The sequence below is a fragment of the Saccopteryx bilineata genome, chromosome 7 (genome assembly GCF_036850765.1).
Source record: "Saccopteryx bilineata isolate mSacBil1 chromosome 7, mSacBil1_pri_phased_curated, whole genome shotgun sequence".
NCBI classification, from domain to species: domain Eukaryota; kingdom Metazoa; phylum Chordata; class Mammalia; order Chiroptera; family Emballonuridae; genus Saccopteryx; species Saccopteryx bilineata.
In genome coordinates, this window is record NC_089496.1 from 61,751,917 (window position 1) to 61,768,856 (window position 16,940).

Below are 16,940 nucleotides of genomic sequence, written 5' to 3' on the forward strand. Positions count from 1 at the left end.
CCATTGATTTGAGAAAGGAGGGGAGATAAAAGAAGAGAAAGAGAAAGAGAGAAGCATCAGCTCGTTGTTCCGCTTAGTTGTGCACTCGTTAGTTGCTTCTCCTATGTGCCCTGACCAGGGATAGAACCTGCGACCTCGGCACACAGGGACGACGCTCTATCCACTGAGCCGCCTGGCCAGGGGTCACAAGTACTTTTGAATTTTACAGTCAGGACTTGGTACTTCATCTGCAATCAAGACTCAAACACCAAAAACCAGTCGTTGGAGTGATCATTCATTTAAACAGCCCATTTGCTGATTTTGAAATAGAGCAGTGGTAGTCAACCTGGTCCCTACCGCCCACTAGTGGGCATTCCAGCTTTCATGGCGGGCGGTAGCGGAGCAACCAAAGTATAAATAAAAAGATAGATTTAACTATAGTAAGTTGTTTTATAAAGATTTATTCTGCCAAACAGCAAAAATCCGACATAAAGTACTTGGTAAGTAATTATTATTATATGCTTTCACTTGCTGTCACTCTGCTTTATAAATTTTATAAAGTAAAGTGACTTCCCTACTTTATAAATCACCATTACTGTGGAACCGGTGGGCAGTTAGAAAATTTTACTACTACCAGAGATACAAAAGTGGGCGGTAGGTATAAAAAGGTTGACTACCCCTGAAATAGAGCGTAGACCTCTCGGTCCACAAACAACTCATTTTATTTCCCTTTCAGGATTCCGAGTCACCAGGCAATGGAGGCCTGAAGGTTGACTTGTTCAGTCTGTGCTCCCAGTTTTGTTTATGTTGCTTCGACAGTGGGATGTAACCCCGACATTCCTACAGCGGGCTCATTCTCCGGGGCTCGACTCTCGACTACAAACGATTCTCCACGCTGAGGAGGGCCTTTCTTCTGCAGGGTTTATTAAGGGCCAATGAGCTACTCCGAGGGGTACTGCAAAGATAAAACAAAGTAAATTCAGGAGATGCCTCCATCAAATGGCCAACGTCCTCCCAACAAGCTATAATGCACCTAGAGCCTTCTCCTCTTCCCCCCTCCCCCCCTTCTCCTTAGCTGCCTCTGGAAACATCCTTGTTACATAAACATGGGACAGACAAGCAGATGGGCTGGAATGTCGTCGGGCACCGTGCCACATGTGAAGAGGGGTAACTGGCCTGGAATCACCTCCTTCTGGTGTCTAATCTAACCCAGATAATTGCAAGGCTATTTCCATATTGAAACTGTCTCAATAACGTATAGATACTCATCTCTCCTGGAACGTGCATGAGTAATGCGTCTCGGTATCTCTATGTAACAGAAACAGAAGGCTTGGCGCTCCCGGTGAAAGGATTAGTCACCTAGATAAATAAAGGATACACACGGCTTCAGGAAATAGATTCCGTGGGTCTCAAAACGAGAGCACGAGAACAGAAACGCACATCGCGGAAGCACGTCAGGCCACACGGCACACACACCGCGGAGGCGTCATTCCCCCGCCCCCGCCAGCCAGAGCGACAATGAACAATGGTGAAGGAGGCCTGCGGTGTGGTCCCCGTCGACACGTCCTCTTCCCGGCTAACCAGCACCGCGTCACTCAAGGCTTCATTCATTTGAGAGTCACCCGTTCCTTAATCGGACCTGATTCTCCATTTCCTCCCCACCCCAAAACCCTTTTCCTGTCTCTCACTCTTCCCTTAACTCCTTCCTTTAAGCTGGAACCTGGCTTCCTGTCCCCAGAGGTCATGTTGTCGCTTGTTCTGTGGTCCACTGATGGCTGTCGTCCACCATTCCTCATTCGTAGAGGACTTGCATCTGCTCATTGGCTCATCTCCTGTCACCCGTGTGGAGGACCGGCTTACCCAGTGGCCACTTGGGTCCAGGCCTCCCCCACCACCTGTGACCTCTTCCTCCCCTCCACCTTGCCCACCTCTCTCACTCCTCACTCCCTTCTCTTTACACCCCATCTTGGCTTCCCGCCCACCCCAGGACTGCGGGGGAACTGCTGGCTGAACCCTTGCCTGGAGTGGGCCCAATATGCTGCCTTCTCCACAGATTTGTCATCATCCGAGGAAACCTCTCAACCAAGCTTCCCGGTGTCACCCCACACCATTGGGACAAGACTCGAGGACGTTCGACGCTGGTCCATGATGGTTGTACAATTCTGCAAAAATGCTTAAAAGAAAAAAAAAAAGAATCCAGTAAGTGTTAGTTAGACATTAAATGGGTAAATTCTGTGGGTATGTAAATTATATCTCAGTAAAGCTATTAAAAAGGTTTGTCTACTTCTCCAGGAAGAGGTATAGCATTTGTCCTCTAAGTTCAAGACCCCTCTGCTTTACAAAGTTTTTGCTGATTAATAGCGATTTATCTATCTGATGATTCCTAGTCTTCTAATTATACACTCGGTAATTTACCTTAGTACATCTGTGGGTCATGTTTGCCACTTAGAGTCCCCTTCAAAACCATATTTATTCCACTTTCAGCCTTTTCTCTACATGCCCCGGGTGACCTGTCTTCACGCCCCATCTCCCAGTCATGGGCCTCCGGGGAGTCACCCGTATGACCGGCTCACACAGCATGGACCCTTCCGCAGCAGGTCCCAGGTACCTCCTCCCACTGGGGTCCAGCCTCCCTGGTCTTGTTTCCCAAAGAGGCACAGAGAAGCACAGCCTGGGTCGCAAGCTCCTTCTGGGCCCTTGAGTGCTGGGGACAAAACAGGACATGCTCATTAGTGACAAGAACTGACACTTGTACCGTGTTTAGTATGGGCCAGGATCAGCTCTCTGCTAATTCTTCTCATTCTCACAACAGCCGGCAGGTGAGAAATGGAGGCCTTTGGGAACCCACCCAGCGTCACACAGTTGGTAGGTGATGAGGCCGGAGGAGGACCTAGAACCCCCTTGGATACACCCGGATTTCATGGGCAGATTGACAATCTTCAGCTGGGCAGCGGCAGATGAGACTTACAAGGAAAACGCATTTCTGAGGTCACCTCTTCCCACTCAGCGCTTCTCCCACCATCTTGGTGAAGGGCCAGTTTGAACCAATCTGCGTCCTAGGCCACGTCCAAACAACTGATCTGTGGACTCTCCTTGAACCCCTAGGACAGCGGTTCTCAACCTGTGGGTTGCGACCCTGGCGGGGTCGCCTAAAGCCATCGGAAAATACATAATGCATATCAGGTATTTAAATCCCAAATCATAACTGTAGCAAAATTACAGTTATGAAGTAGCCACCAAAGTTATTTTTTTGGTTTGGGGTCACCGCAACATGAGGAGCTGTATTGCGGGGTCACGGCATTAGAAAGGTTGAGAACCACTGCCCTAGGACATAGATTGGTTCTAAACTCTTACCGTCCACTTCTGTACTTGGAGACTTGCCCACCAGGACCCAACAGCAGATCGGGCTTTGTGTGGCACATCTAGCCAACTGCTTTCCTAGGGGGGCATGGTGCCTCTCTCTCCAACCTGTCTTTCTCAAGCCCAGCCTTCACCGATTCGAGCCGCATCGATCCCGGAGTCCATGCGGGTGGAGAAAGGAGCTGGGGAGCAGGGAGCCGGCCAGAGGAGGCACCGGACTGACCAGCCGCTGGGCAGGAGCGCTGTTGAGAGAGCAAATGGGAAGGCAGCACCCGGGGCGGCTTGGCTCTCCTGCGTCTAGAGCTGGCGGTGGCCGCCAGCCAGGTCAGCACCCTCCCTGACCAGTGAGAAACCGCAGAGCTGGCATCGAGGCCAGTTGGGTCTCCTCAGAAGGACTGATCAGAACACTTGAAGACAGAGGTCAGACCGATGAACCTTGAACCAGGGGTGGATGGCCTCTGTCCAGTAAAGGCTCCCAAGTTTCATTCATTCTTTTCAACAAATGTTTATTGATGGCTGGGAGGCTCCGCGCCAGGATGCGAGATAAAACCAGGCTATGTCTTCTGCTAGTTGGGAGACAGACGCCTAAACAAGAGCTCCCATGGACAGCAGAGGGAGGGGAGGGGCAGGGAAGAAGAGGGGAGACAAGAGCCTGGTGGCCTGTCTCCCGTGCTGTGTGGTGGGAAGCCGGAGGGGGGCTGCCTTGGCCCCCCCATTTCTCCCAGCTCATGTCTTGACACTAGGAAAGTGGATCCGTCTTGGTGCCTCTGAGTCAGCAAGCGAAGAAAAACCTGGTGTGTCAGCACAGTGTCCTGCCCCTGAGGAGCCGGGCCAGGGGGCAGCCCGGGCACAGGAGCGTCTCTCCCCGCCAGATCCTCCTCCTGCTCTTCCCCTATTTCTGCCCCTCAATTCCTTCCTCTGGTGGGAACATGATGCTTTGAGCTGGGATCTGTCATTTCCTCAGCAGATGGCGTCCCTTCTTGCTCTGAGTGGCAGCGTGGCAGGATAGAGAGAAGGTGGTCTGTGACCTCAGAAAGATCTGGGTTCAAACCCCAGCCTGGCTACTTAGTAAAGGTGACTCGATAAAGTGGTGAGAGCTTAGATTCTGAGCCTGATGCCTGAAGCCTGCAGCCGAGTGCTAGACATGTCCCACCTTGTATCACCTGACGTTTCTGCAGCTCCGTTTCCTCCCCTATAAAGTGGGGTTTGCTGACGCAGGAGGGTTGTCAAGCAGACGGAGCGAGTGAATTGACTCACACAAAGTGCTTGGAACAGAGCTAAGCTGACAGGAAGCGCTTAGCGATTGTTAGTGATGCTAGTTGTCATGCGTTCGTTATTGTTTGCTATGGTTGTTAGACGTGCAGATACAGAAAGAATGAAACAAGCTAATCACTGAAAAATGCAGAGTAGGTGCCTGACAAATATTAGTGTTTTCTCTTCCACATTTTTCTGATAAGATAAAAATTGCGTGGAAGGCCAAATCTGCCGTCCTCATCATCCCTACGGGCACAGGCACTGTAGAAGAGACGGTCCCAGGGGCTGTCTCCTCGGGCGGACGCCCCCAAGTCCTCTAAAGGGGTTGTAGCATTCCCAAGAAAATAGTTAAGTTCATCTTGATGTTTACATGTCATCTTTAGAAGGTAGTTAAAAAGAAAAAAGAAAAAGCAGAGAGGCAGAGAAGAGGAAGAGGTTGATGATGTCAGCGGCCGCCGACCAGGTTTAGAATTGTGTATTCCTCTTAGAATGTGAGCTCTGTTGGCCGCCTTTTCCTGGGCGTTTTTGTGGAGAAAGGAGGAACATGGTCAAGGGCACCCCTGGGCCAAAGACTTGAGGCTGGAGAGGACTGTGAGAAAATGAGAAGGGAAGATCGGGGATCCCGGGTTCAGGCTCACACCCACTGCAAACTGCCGTCCCGCTGTTCAGATGGAGGGGCTGGCTTTGCAGCTGCTGCCCACTCGTGGGAGGGGAAGTCCCCCTGGGGGCCCTTCTCCACGTGGTTTCCTGGAGTCATCCCCCATACAGCTCCCAGGATGGCTGGCAGGGCCCTGAACTTGAACTCTCTTCTTGAACCCAAACTGGAGCCCAGTTGTGCTGACAGGACTGTCCACTTGGGTCGATGACCTGAAAAGCAAATGCGAAGTCACTTGTTTGTGCTGGTCACCCCAAGCTGCCCTGCTGCGGCTTGGACCGATGTGTCCGTCTAAATGGTGACCCAACCCTGACCCGGGCTTCCCACTCAGACTCAGTTTCCCCTCACCTTCTGTCTCTGAGCCCTGGCGCCCATCTGCCTCTCTAGCGGACAGGGTCCCATCGTGCCTGGGCCGAGGGCAGCAATGGGCACCTCTGGACTGGGCCAGCTGTGGTGAGAGCAGGCAAGAGCAGGCCAGACGCCAGCAGGTGAGGCAGGTAGCGTGTGATGAGGTCTCCCCGGTAGAGAGCCCTGGGGCAGGTGAGTCAGGCTGCAGGAATCTTCTGGGTTATAAATAGTCTGGGCTGGAAGGGATGGGAAGGGAACAAGAAAGGCCTATTGTCTGTCTTTCCTGATAGGTTGGTTACTAAACCGTGAATAATCCCTTTGAGGGAACGCGGATCTGCAGATGGCTCCCCAAACCCTTTCTGGCCGGGCGCGGGGTGCCCGGGAGTGTGCCAGCACTGCCCTTGTATGATGGCATTGCATGAATCAGACGCCAACCTGCGAGGTAAGTCCTTCTACTCAATCCCAGGCTTAGAGATGGACATACAGGCCAGATACCTTCCCTGCCCGGGCCCATGGCTGTCCACGCTAAGTCAGTGTTGGAACCCAGACCTGACTATAACACATGGCCTCTGCTCCGTGGCAGGTGGGGGCCGGGACCCCCAAAGTGACCGAGCCATGGACCCTGCTGTCCATGGCTCCCTAACGTCGTCCCAGCAACCACAGAATCCACCGAAACTGGCGCACAAGGTTGACTGTGGGAAATGCCACCCACAGAGACGAGTGGTTGGAAACCGATCTCAGCAGGAAAGGTTCTATTAAACGTGTTTTTTTTTTTTTCATCTTTATTTCCCTTAACGATGTTGAAATAAAGGCCAGAGCCAGGGAAGTCTTCCAAGAGGAACTGAGCAAAAGCCTGTTCTCAAATACAAGGGCATTCTGCTCCCGTCTGCCAGTGAGGGTCAGGACACTGCAGGGTTCTGCAGATCATACTGGCCATTCCCGGGCCCACGCCGCCATGCCCACGCGCCCCTGGGATGGAGCAAGACTGGGCCTGGCCGGGTGGGCATCAGAGTAGCCTTGGGGGACCAGGACATGGTTTGGCAGGGACCCCACCCAGTTCTTTGGGCTTCAGGCCCAACATACAGGACGGTGCACATTCCTGAGCTGCCTGCGAAGGGGACATCTGGGACAAGCGTCCTCGTCAGAACCTCAGGAGGGCCTCCTCCCAGCTGACCACGGGCTCCTGCGTCCGGCGGGGATGGAGTCTGAGTGAATGTGTCCCGCTCCCTGGACCAGGGGTTGCTAAGTGGGTTTTCTGGGAAGCTCCTTCCTACAGTGCAGGTTTGAGATGAAGCAGGCGACACACTTGATGCTCTTGCCTTTTCCTCAACTCTGGAGGGTGACGGAAGCCCTCGGCTGCTTCCTTCCGGCCAGGGATTTTCTCAAGACGTGTGGCTTCCTTGAACCCCTGGACATCTTACACACAGGTTAGAACCAGGTGCGGCTGCTCCCGGTTATAACGGACTTTGACCTCAACATGGAAAACCCGCAACAGAATCCAGTCTTTGTTCCTGGTGGCGGCTCGGAGCAAATATCACATCATTCCAGAACCTTCCTGGGTCCCTTCCATATGTACACATTCTGAGGCACCAGGTGTCTCTTCTTCCTAAAAACTCATCACCACTGTGATTCAGTCTGTAACCACATTCAGCACCTGTTTCCTTTTCTGGTCACCAAAGGGCCAGGAGCACCAGCACCTTGTTCCCGCTGTGTCCCCAGGTCCCAGGAAGCACCAGGTACCCAGGTGTGCTCAGCTGGTCATTTTTGGTGAACACTCGGTGAGCTTTGCTTATTCAGAGGCGGCTTCAATAACCATGCGGAATGCAAAGGTTTTGGAGTCAGACAAACACGGCTCCACCCCTCCCTAGCTCTGGGACTCGGTTTCCTCATTGGTAGAAGAGGGATAGCTGGGCACAGGGCTGGGCACAGAGTGTGAGCTCAGGGACTGTCAGCAGCTTTTGCTTGTCAGGCAAGGCAGCAGCTGTACCCCTTCTGGCAGAGCCACAAAAATCCCAATTCCTGACTTCTGGAGACTCAGCGCCCTGAGGCCGTGTGGGAGAGCCCGGCAGGAGGAGCGCTGGGGAGCAAGTGTGCTGTGAACTTGAGGTGGGGGCCCGGCCACCCAGACCCAGACACCCCGTCCTTCTCCTTGGCTTCCCAAGGTGGTCTTCCCCAAGCCTGCCCCAAGGTTCAGCGAGACACTTCCTCGGAAACCACCCACTGCCCGGTGAGGAATTAAGAGATGATGACTTAGCCAAGGAATTGAGTGAGCGAGGTTTTGTTTACACACAGAAGTGAATAGTCAGAGAGAACAAAGGCCGTGAATGAGAAATCCAGGAAACAGACCACGGACCAGGTGCTGGGTCCGGGTTCACCACACTTTCCCACACCCTGTCGGCAGCTGCAGGGCCAGTCTCCTGCGGCTGGAAAACTTGTAAGTGAAGACACCAGACCACACACATCTGTCTGTCGACCATGCACAACTGTGCTGATATCATGAAGAGTTGATGCTTAACCTGCCCACAGCCCATGAACTCTCCTACGCTTCCCAGCCCCCCCTTGCTGTTAGGTCAGGTCACATGACAAACTCTGCCCAGTGGACTGTGAGAACTAATGATGGGTTTTCCTTGTAGGACGAGCAATAAGAGACAGTGTGTCCTCTGTCCCTCTCTCCCTCTGCTAAAGTGGCCTTGGGACACAATGGAGGGAGCCTGGATCCCTGAGTCACTAGGTGGATCTTCAGAAGGCAAAGAACTGCTATGAGCTGTAATTGGACTTTACAGGAGCAGGAGACACATTTTCATTTATCACAGGGTTAATTTCTTGCCAGGACCTGGCATCTCAGCCTTTTCTAATGAACGCAACTGGCCAAGGACTTTGGAGCAGTTTACATAATAGCAAAAAATAAGTTCTTGCTTACCATCATTGGATATTCACTTATTCCACGAGCTAGATAGTTTCTGTTTGAGCATTTTCAAATAGATCCCTAAGGCCAACTGAAAAAAAGGGAATCTTAGAGAAATTGACAGCTTTCCTTTGGAGAAAACAAAATGGAAAACAAGACTTCCTTACCACACTTCCCAAAATAAACACATGCATGAGAACAAACTTACCAGGAAAAAAAAAAAAAAAGCAGAATCTGTTGAGAAAGTTATGAACTTGACTGAGAGAAATAAGATACAATTTTAACAAATGGAGAAAGATCCCAAAGCTCTTGAGTGAGAAGATTTAAAAATAAATAAATAAATAAACTACTTTATAGAAGGTAGGTTTCTAATAAACTGCTATTTATAAAAATAGAATCCAAATGGATAAAAGAATCAAATGCAGAAAAATAAAATTATGAAAATATTTTAAAACTACATATTTTTCAAACAGCTTCATACTTCACATACAAAAAGTCTTCCTACGCATTAGCCATAAAAGAAAACATGAACAGAATTAACTACAATTTTTTAAACTTCTATACATTAATGACATAATTTGCAAAGTTTAATAATAAGGGAGACTTGGGGAGAAAATATTTGTAATGTGTATAAAAGGTAATGTGTATAATAACCCATTATAATAAACTTCTAAAACTTGATTTTTAAAAATAAACAACCTGATAGAATAAATAGGCAAAAATATTAAACAAACAATTCACAAAAGAAATATAGATGCTCAGTAAACCATGAAGTGTTTTGCATATGACATGTTAAAATTTATCCAATTGACAAAAATTTTAAAAGATAGTCTCCCTTTTGGGTTAGAGTGCAGGAGCAAGGGACCCATCACACACCGATGGTGGGAGTGTGGAATGGGGACTGTTTGGTGAACGGCATGGAGTGGTGACCATCAATGGGCCACCCTCTGACCCAGCATTCTCATAGTCAAGAATGTAACTGACCAATTCTTCGAAACATGCTCTAGGCCAGTGGTCCCCAACCCCCAGGCTGCGGACTGGTACTGGTCTGTGGGCCCTTTGGTACTGGTCTGCAGAGAAAGAATAAAGAACTTACATTATTTCCATTTTATTTATATTTAAGTATGAACAATGTTTTATTTTTAAAAAATGACCAGATTCCCTCTGTTACATTCGTCTAAGACTCACTCTTGACGCTTGTCTCGGTCACGTGATACATTTATCCGTCCCACCCTAAAGGCCGGTCCGTGAAAATATTTTCTGACACTAAACCAGTCCATGGCCCAAAAAAAGGTTGGGGACCACTGCTCTAGGCTACATGTTCTGGAACATTCCTAGCAGCATTGCTGGAATTGGCTGAAACTGGAGTAATTTTAATGTGGCTCAATGTGGGCCTAGAAAAGCAAATAATGGTGTATTCCTAGTATGAAATATCATGCAGCCCTTTGCAAGAATGAGGTGGTTCAAGACACACAGATGTGGGAAGACACCAAAGTTATTTTTTTTTCTTCTTCTTTTCTAAGTGAGAAGAGGGGAGATAGAGAAACAGATTCTTGCATGCACCCTGACCAGGATCTACCCAGCAAACCCCATCCGGGGCCGATGTTTGCAACTGAGCTATTTTTAGTTGCTGAGGCAGAGACACCACAGGGCCATCCTCAGCGCCCAGGGCTGATGTGCTTGAACCAATTAAGCCATGGCTGTGGGAGGAGAAGAGAGAGAGAATGAAGATGGTCTCTTCTCCTGTGTGCCCTGACCAGGAATTGAATCTGGGACTTCCACACGCTGGGCCGACACTCTTACCACTGAGCCAACCAGCCAGGGCCCAAAATTATATTCTTAAATGTAACAACTGGAGCCTCAAAACTATGTATTTATTATGAACCATTTCTGCAAGTGCCCCCAAACTGTATTCTAAACCAGAGAACTAAAACCATTGTTTTTCTAAAGAGGGACTAAAAAACACATAAATAAAACTATGTTTTCCTAAAGAGATATTAAAAATACATAAACAAAGCAGTTTCACTCGATTGTAATTTAGTTACATTTATTAGATTTTTAAAATATTATGATGTAATGCACGTCTGCACTAAGTGGAACAAGCCAAAGACGATAAAGAAAAATGTTAACATTTCTGGACTTCATTGTGTTTCATTTGTTTCTGATTTAGGTGATTATTTGTATGTCAACGGGTTAAAGCAGTTTTAAAGTAAGTCATAATAACCTGGTGAGGTAAACCACTCTCCCATACCATTCTTTTATAAAATGTTCTGGGGTGTTCTCAGATTTTATTCTTTTATATTACCTGTAAAATATACTTGCTCAGTTTCAAACTATACCATCGGAATTCTATTTAAGACAAATAACATTTCATTTTATTTTGGTTTTATGCAATTTTGTGTTCATATCCAGGAACATGTTTTTCCACCATTGCTTAATTTCTTTAATAAAGTTGTATACTTTCTTCAATAGGTGCTAGCTATATCCTTTTTCTTAAATTTACTTCTATGCATATTGTTGAATCTTAACACAAATAGGATCTTTCTATTTTCATGTCTTACTACATTTTGTTAACATAGAGAAAGGCTATTGATTTTTATCTATTAACTTTGTATCCACCAAACTCACTAAATTTTCTCACCAAAACTAATTTTTAAATTAATCTCTTGGGTTTTCAAGATATCCAATCAATCACGATAATTTTACCCTTATTTCTAATATTTACATTTCACGTTAATTTTTATTTTAGTAATAAAAGCATGGTTTTAAAAAGTCAATACAAGAAGACGTCATTAAAAACAGCAGCTTTCTGCCATACTCACTTTTCTTTGGAATCCTCAGATTCAGCCCCTTTTGTGTCTCTTTCAGCTTTCTTCTGACATTTTCACAATGCCGTGTTTCTGTACCAGAGGCTTATATTTCCTATAATGAAAAACAAGCATTTAGCTCTCATACACAATCCCTCATCCACATATATATTTCTTATTCTCCTGATACAGTTTTGTCACAATAAACCAATTTTCATATTAACATAGTCATGGCTACATAAATGTTCTTCATAGCTGAGCCATATGCATAATGACTATGGCCATCTTTCCCTTTACTTACGGTTTTTTCTTTTCCCTGGAGGTTACAATGGCTTCAGGGTTTTGTGTGTGTGTGTGTGTGTGTGTGTGTGTGTGTGTGTGTGTGTGTTTCTTTGTTTTGCATGCGTCTGCACGTGTGTTGTTTATTTGGTTTTGCTGAGTTCTTCACTAGCTTCCTGTCTGATACATTCTCTCCTCTCAATACATTGAAATACATCCAGTGTTCTATCAGTTTTATTTCTTTTTGAGAAATCTCTTTTCCTGGGGTCCTCTATCTTATCCCTCAAAATGGGATGGATTGCTCGCTCATTTCACATCAGCCCTTTGTTGTTCAACTGTGTTTCCCGTTCCTTCGCTTCTGGTTTTCCATGGTCTTTCTCTTTCCTGCCTTACTCCCCACGGTAGATAGGAGGGAGATTGTGAGAGAGAAAGAGGTCGTTCCCACTTGCTGGAAAAGTTCTCCAGTGATGAGAGAAACATGAACTGTTAACCAAAAAAGGCAGAAGAGAAGGAGTTAGCTCAAAGAGAAATTGTGGTCACCCCAGATAAGGAGGTAATATGTGGGAGAAAGGTCGTCGAGATCACACAGAGATGAGCTGGCTTCGGAGAGCAAAAAGTCTTCCCACAGCCATCAGCCGGGAGAGAAGAAAGACAGACTCCACTTCTGGGAATTTGGCAGACTAGATTATTTGGGCCAACCCTCCTGCTGAAAACAATTTAAAATGCTGAGGAAAAAAACCAAAAAAAACCAAGAAACATTTTTTTTCCAAACATCCAAAATCTGGCTAAATATTAGATTTATTAGACTTTGACAGACAAGAACGGTCAGCGAATAGTAATTGCATATGTTTCAACCTAACAGTAAAGAATTAACAGGACAACCATCTAAGAGAAAGAGGGATCCCCGGAGAGGTAAGAGCAATACCAGAGTTGCATTTGCTCTGAGGACATTTGTTGATTCAGGCAAGTCTGAACTTTGATTGGTCTCCTGATGGCGAAGGGGAGCAAAAGTCAAAAGTAAGGGGTTTAATAGGAGACTCTCCCCACATTGAGCGCTGAGCCTGGAAAGCTATCCTCTTAGCATAAGGATGAGTCGCGGTGCTAAGTGAGATCTTGCGGAGGCACTGGCTACAGCGGGAGAGGGTATTCTGCTGAGAATTTGTAACCATAAGTGAGCCTTTATGGAAATCTGCACCCCGGATTCACGTCTCTAGGACAATCCCAAAGATATCTCCAATGCGAGTTTAGTTTAAAGTGGTCTTTGGGGCCCTGGCCGGTTGGCTCAGTGGTAGAGCGTCGGCCTGGCGTACAGAAGTCCCGGGTTCGATTCCCGGTCAGGGCACACAGGAGAGGCGCCCATCTGCTTCTCTACCCCTCCCCCTCTCTTTCCTCTCTGTCTCTCTCTTCCCCTCCCACAGCCAAGGCTCCATTGGAGCGAAGATGGCCCAGACGCTGGGGATGGCTCCTTGGCCTCTGCCCCAGGCGCTAGAGTGGCTCTGGTCGCGACAGAGCGTCGCCCGGGAGGGGCAGAGCATCGCCCCCTGGTGGGCAGAGCATCGCCCCCTGGTGGGCGTGCCAGATGGATCCCGGTCGGGCACATGCGGGAGTCTGTCTGACTGTCTCTCCCTGTTGCCAGCTTCAGAAAAATACAAAAAAAATAAAAAATAAATAAAAAAATAAAGTGGTCTTTGGCCCAGTAGTGACCACAGGCAACTTGTGGAAACAAATATAGATCCTGAAGGATTATCACTTCATCCCATAAATACTTTTGCAAGGACAATGAGCAGCATACAACAAAAATAACCAAGCACCTAAGGAAAAAGCCACCATGTGTAACATCCCATAGAACTGATGCATAACAGAAAGAGATTTGCAAAAAAAAAAAAAAAAGTCAGATATTAGAGTCATGAAACACAGAGTACAATATAACTATACTTACGATGTTAAAAAAACTATTTAAAACTTTCAAAATATCTGCAGAGAATAGGGATATATTTAAAAAAAAACAACAGAAAATTAAAAATTAAAAAACCAAATAGAACTTTTAGAAATCATTCTTAATAATCAAAATGTAAAACTCAGTTTTCTACTTGGTTTTTTTTTATTGTAGTAAACTATACATAACATAAAGTTCACCATTTTAAAGTATATACATTTCAGTGGCACTATGCACGTTTATATCGCTGTGTGGCCATCACCATCATCTATTGCCACAGGCATCATCTATCTTCCCAAACCAAAACTCTACATTTAAATACCAACTCCCCATTTCTTCCTCCCCTTGGCGCCTGGTAGCTACCATACTACTTTCTGTCTCTGTCAGTATAACTACTCTAAGTACCTCCTATGGATGAAATCATGCGGTGTATGTCTTTGTTGTGACCAGCTATTTCACTTAGCCTCATGTCCTCAGGATGCATCCATGGTGTCACATATTTCCGACGTTCCTTTTTTTTTTTTTTCTTTTAAGGCTGGATAATATTCCATTGTGTGCACAGACCACATTTTGCTTATCCTTTTGTCTGTCTATAGACACTTGGGCTGCTTCCATATTTTGTCTATTGTGAACAATGTAGCTAAGAGTTGCACAACGATGTCTTCAAGAGCCTGCTTTCAATTCTTTTGGGTAGATGCCCAGAAACAGACTTGTTGGATCATATGACAACTGTATTTTTAATTGTATGAGGAACTGCCACACTACTTTCTACAGCGGGGTACCATTGTGCCTTTTCACCCAAGCACTCCCATTTCTCCACCTCTTTGCCATCACTGTGGTTTTCTGGGGGTTTTTGATAGTAGCCTTCCTAATGGGTGCGAGGTTGTCTCGTTGTAGTTTTGATACACATTTCCCTAATGTTCAATGATGAGCATCTTTTCTTGCGCATATTGGCCATTTGTATACCGTCTTTGGTGAATTTGGTATTCAAGCCCAGTTTTGAATCTAGTTGTTTGATTTTTTTTGGTTTGGGTTTTAGGAGTTGTACATCTGTGACATCTAGTTGGGTTAATGGGTTGTTTCCGTTCTCTCCTTCCTTGCTTATCTTCTGTCTGGTTGTTCTATCCACCGCTGTGAGGGCAGCGTTGAATTCTCCAACTGGTATTTTTATTTTGTTTATGTATTGTTTTCTAGACATCCACAGCTTCTTTTAGCTACTTGAGCATCTTGATGGATAGTTCTTTGGTCTTTGTCTAATATATCTGCACAGGTCTTTCTCAGGGAGAGATTCTGTTGAATTTTCTTCCTCTTCGAATGGGCCAGACTGTCTTGTTTCTTTGTATGCCTTGTCATACATTGTTGAACTGAGAATTTGAAATCAAATTAAGTGGCAACTCCAGATAGAAGACTGCCCATTCCCTAGAGTTTGCTGTTCTTTTTAAAATTACTCTTTTTTGTTTACTGGTGTTTTTTTTTTTTCAATTGTTGTAGGCTGCCTCTACATGTAGGAGCAGCCCAAGTTGTACACTGAAGGTCTTTCTGGGTCTTTCTGAGCCTCTTCCTGGGCCTGTGTGGTCACTTTCTAATTTTCCCCATATCGGCTGTTGGTTTTGAATGTCTTAGTCTTTAACATGTGCCTCCTGAAAGGAAAAAAGAAGTGAAAAGTTAAATGTGGGGAGGGGGGGGGATAGGGTAGCAGCCTTTGAATTCCTGGAGGCCAGTCCAGCCAGTGGTAGGGGCTTCCAGCCACGGGGGAGGTGCACCAGCTGTGGCCGTCCACCTCTTTGGACTGCATCGCCGTGACCAGAAGCAGCAATCGGGGATCATGGATGGTGCATAAAGCCATGATACTCGGAGGGCAGAGGGTCAGCATCTCTCCTGCCCACCCCGGGTCCTGCAAGTGTCGCAGGACCACAGGCTCATCCGCCCGCCATGTGGCTGGGGGGTAGGGGTAGGGGGAGGAGCCGCTACTGTGCTAAGGGCTGAAATCTACCACAATTAATGGCCCATCTTCCCCCTGGAAGCTGTAGGCCTTCAAACAGACTCCAAAATAGCTCCATCTGACAGATTCTGCCAGGACGGTTGTCGTCTTGGGTAAGAAGACGGATTCCTGGTGCCTCCTACTCGGTCCTCTTCCCAGAACCCTCCTCCACCCTCTGGTCTTTCAACAGATGGCGAGGAAGAGCTGAAGAAAGAATTTGGGAACTGGAAGTTAAGGTAGCTGGATTATCCAGAATGAAACACGAAGACAAAAAAAGAGGTTGAGCAACAGGGAAGATGGAGTTATCGTTTTTTCAGAGTTGAAGCAATGAGGGAAGGAGGGAGAAATGGACAACATCAATGTTTGCCCAAATTTTTCAGAACTGATGAAAGTCTGGAATGTGTTCCTGGGTGGTGTCCCTCAATAAACACATAACAGAAAAGGCTCTGCTGTCATAATGGTGTGGGTGTTAGGAGGACTTGGGAAGACTGAACATTTGATTCCGCCAGGATCACATCACCCCTATTCCCCGAGCTAAAAACCCAGGATCGGGGTGATAACACCATGCGAAGTCAGCCCCAGAAGGGAAATGATTTACAGTCCCAGCTGAGACGGAGCAGAGGACACTCCTTAGAACACGGGTCTCCAGTTAGGATTCCTTTGACTCCTCCCCAAAGAGCCATGAAGTTTCTTTCTTTCTTTCTTTCTTTTTTTTAAAGATCAGTAAGCACGGTGAAAAAAATAAAGAATAAAAAAAGCCTAACTTCCTCAGAGGATGGAGATGAACCCCCCCCCCCCAAGGTTCTCCATCAACGACCTAGGTCTAGGCGCCAGAAAAATCCCACATGCTCTGTCTTGTCATGAGTTACAATCATTGTTCTGGGAATTTTCTCAGGGGCTTGGCGTTCTTCCTCATAAACAAAACTACATATCATTCCTAAAGTGGTCTGATAACTGGAATGCAAGTGGTCGCAGCATCTTTTCCAGATGAAGAAGAGAGGGATGCCTGGTGGTCCTAAAGCACAACCAGGCATTGGGAATTTCACATTTAACCGCCCCCCTCCACCAAGCCACCGATGGAGCTGCCCCCCATCGGGACACACGGGGGGGGGGGGAGACAGCCACCCTTTCAAACCACTCCTGTTTGACCCCAGCCTTCCTGCGCCCCCCACACGGACCTCAAAGGGTTTCCCTCCGTTACCTTTTAGAGCCTGTGACATACCAGCCAAGGTTCCTAAGGACCCTGTTAGTGTGGACATGAGTGCCTCCAGAGCCCTGGCTCAAGTACTCATGGCCGGTACAGCCTGTCCCTTGTTTGTCAGTTAATTCTGGGATGAAGTTTACGAGATCAAGTTGGATGACCTCTGGGACAAAGGGATGTAAGGCTCAGAGGCAGTTTAAATAAACTGGGCTAAGCCAAAAAGGAAATGATCATT

General features: G+C 47.0%; 2 long non-coding RNA genes across 4 annotated transcripts; both read right to left on the reverse strand.

Moving 5' to 3' along the window:
- Window positions 1-571: 571 nt before the first annotated feature.
- Window positions 572-5,755, reverse strand: LOC136311035 (uncharacterized). 3 transcript variants are annotated; one of them, XR_010726668.1, is made up of 4 exons: window positions 5,597-5,755; window positions 3,334-5,460; window positions 1,999-3,128; window positions 572-1,338 (listed from the first exon to the last, which is right to left on the reverse strand). It is a non-coding gene; the product is annotated as an uncharacterized lncRNA (long non-coding RNA). The 3 variants fall into 3 exon arrangements; XR_010726669.1 differs by having other exon boundaries at window positions 1,999-2,152; window positions 2,588-5,460; XR_010726667.1 differs by having other exon boundaries at window positions 1,999-5,460.
- A 2,768-nt stretch (window positions 5,756-8,523) lies between these two features.
- Window positions 8,524-11,943, reverse strand: LOC136311036 (uncharacterized). Its single transcript, XR_010726670.1, has 3 exons — window positions 11,610-11,943; window positions 11,324-11,423; window positions 8,524-8,592 (listed from the first exon to the last, which is right to left on the reverse strand). It is a non-coding gene; the product is annotated as an uncharacterized lncRNA (long non-coding RNA).
- Between the last annotated feature and the right edge of the window lie 4,997 nt (window positions 11,944-16,940).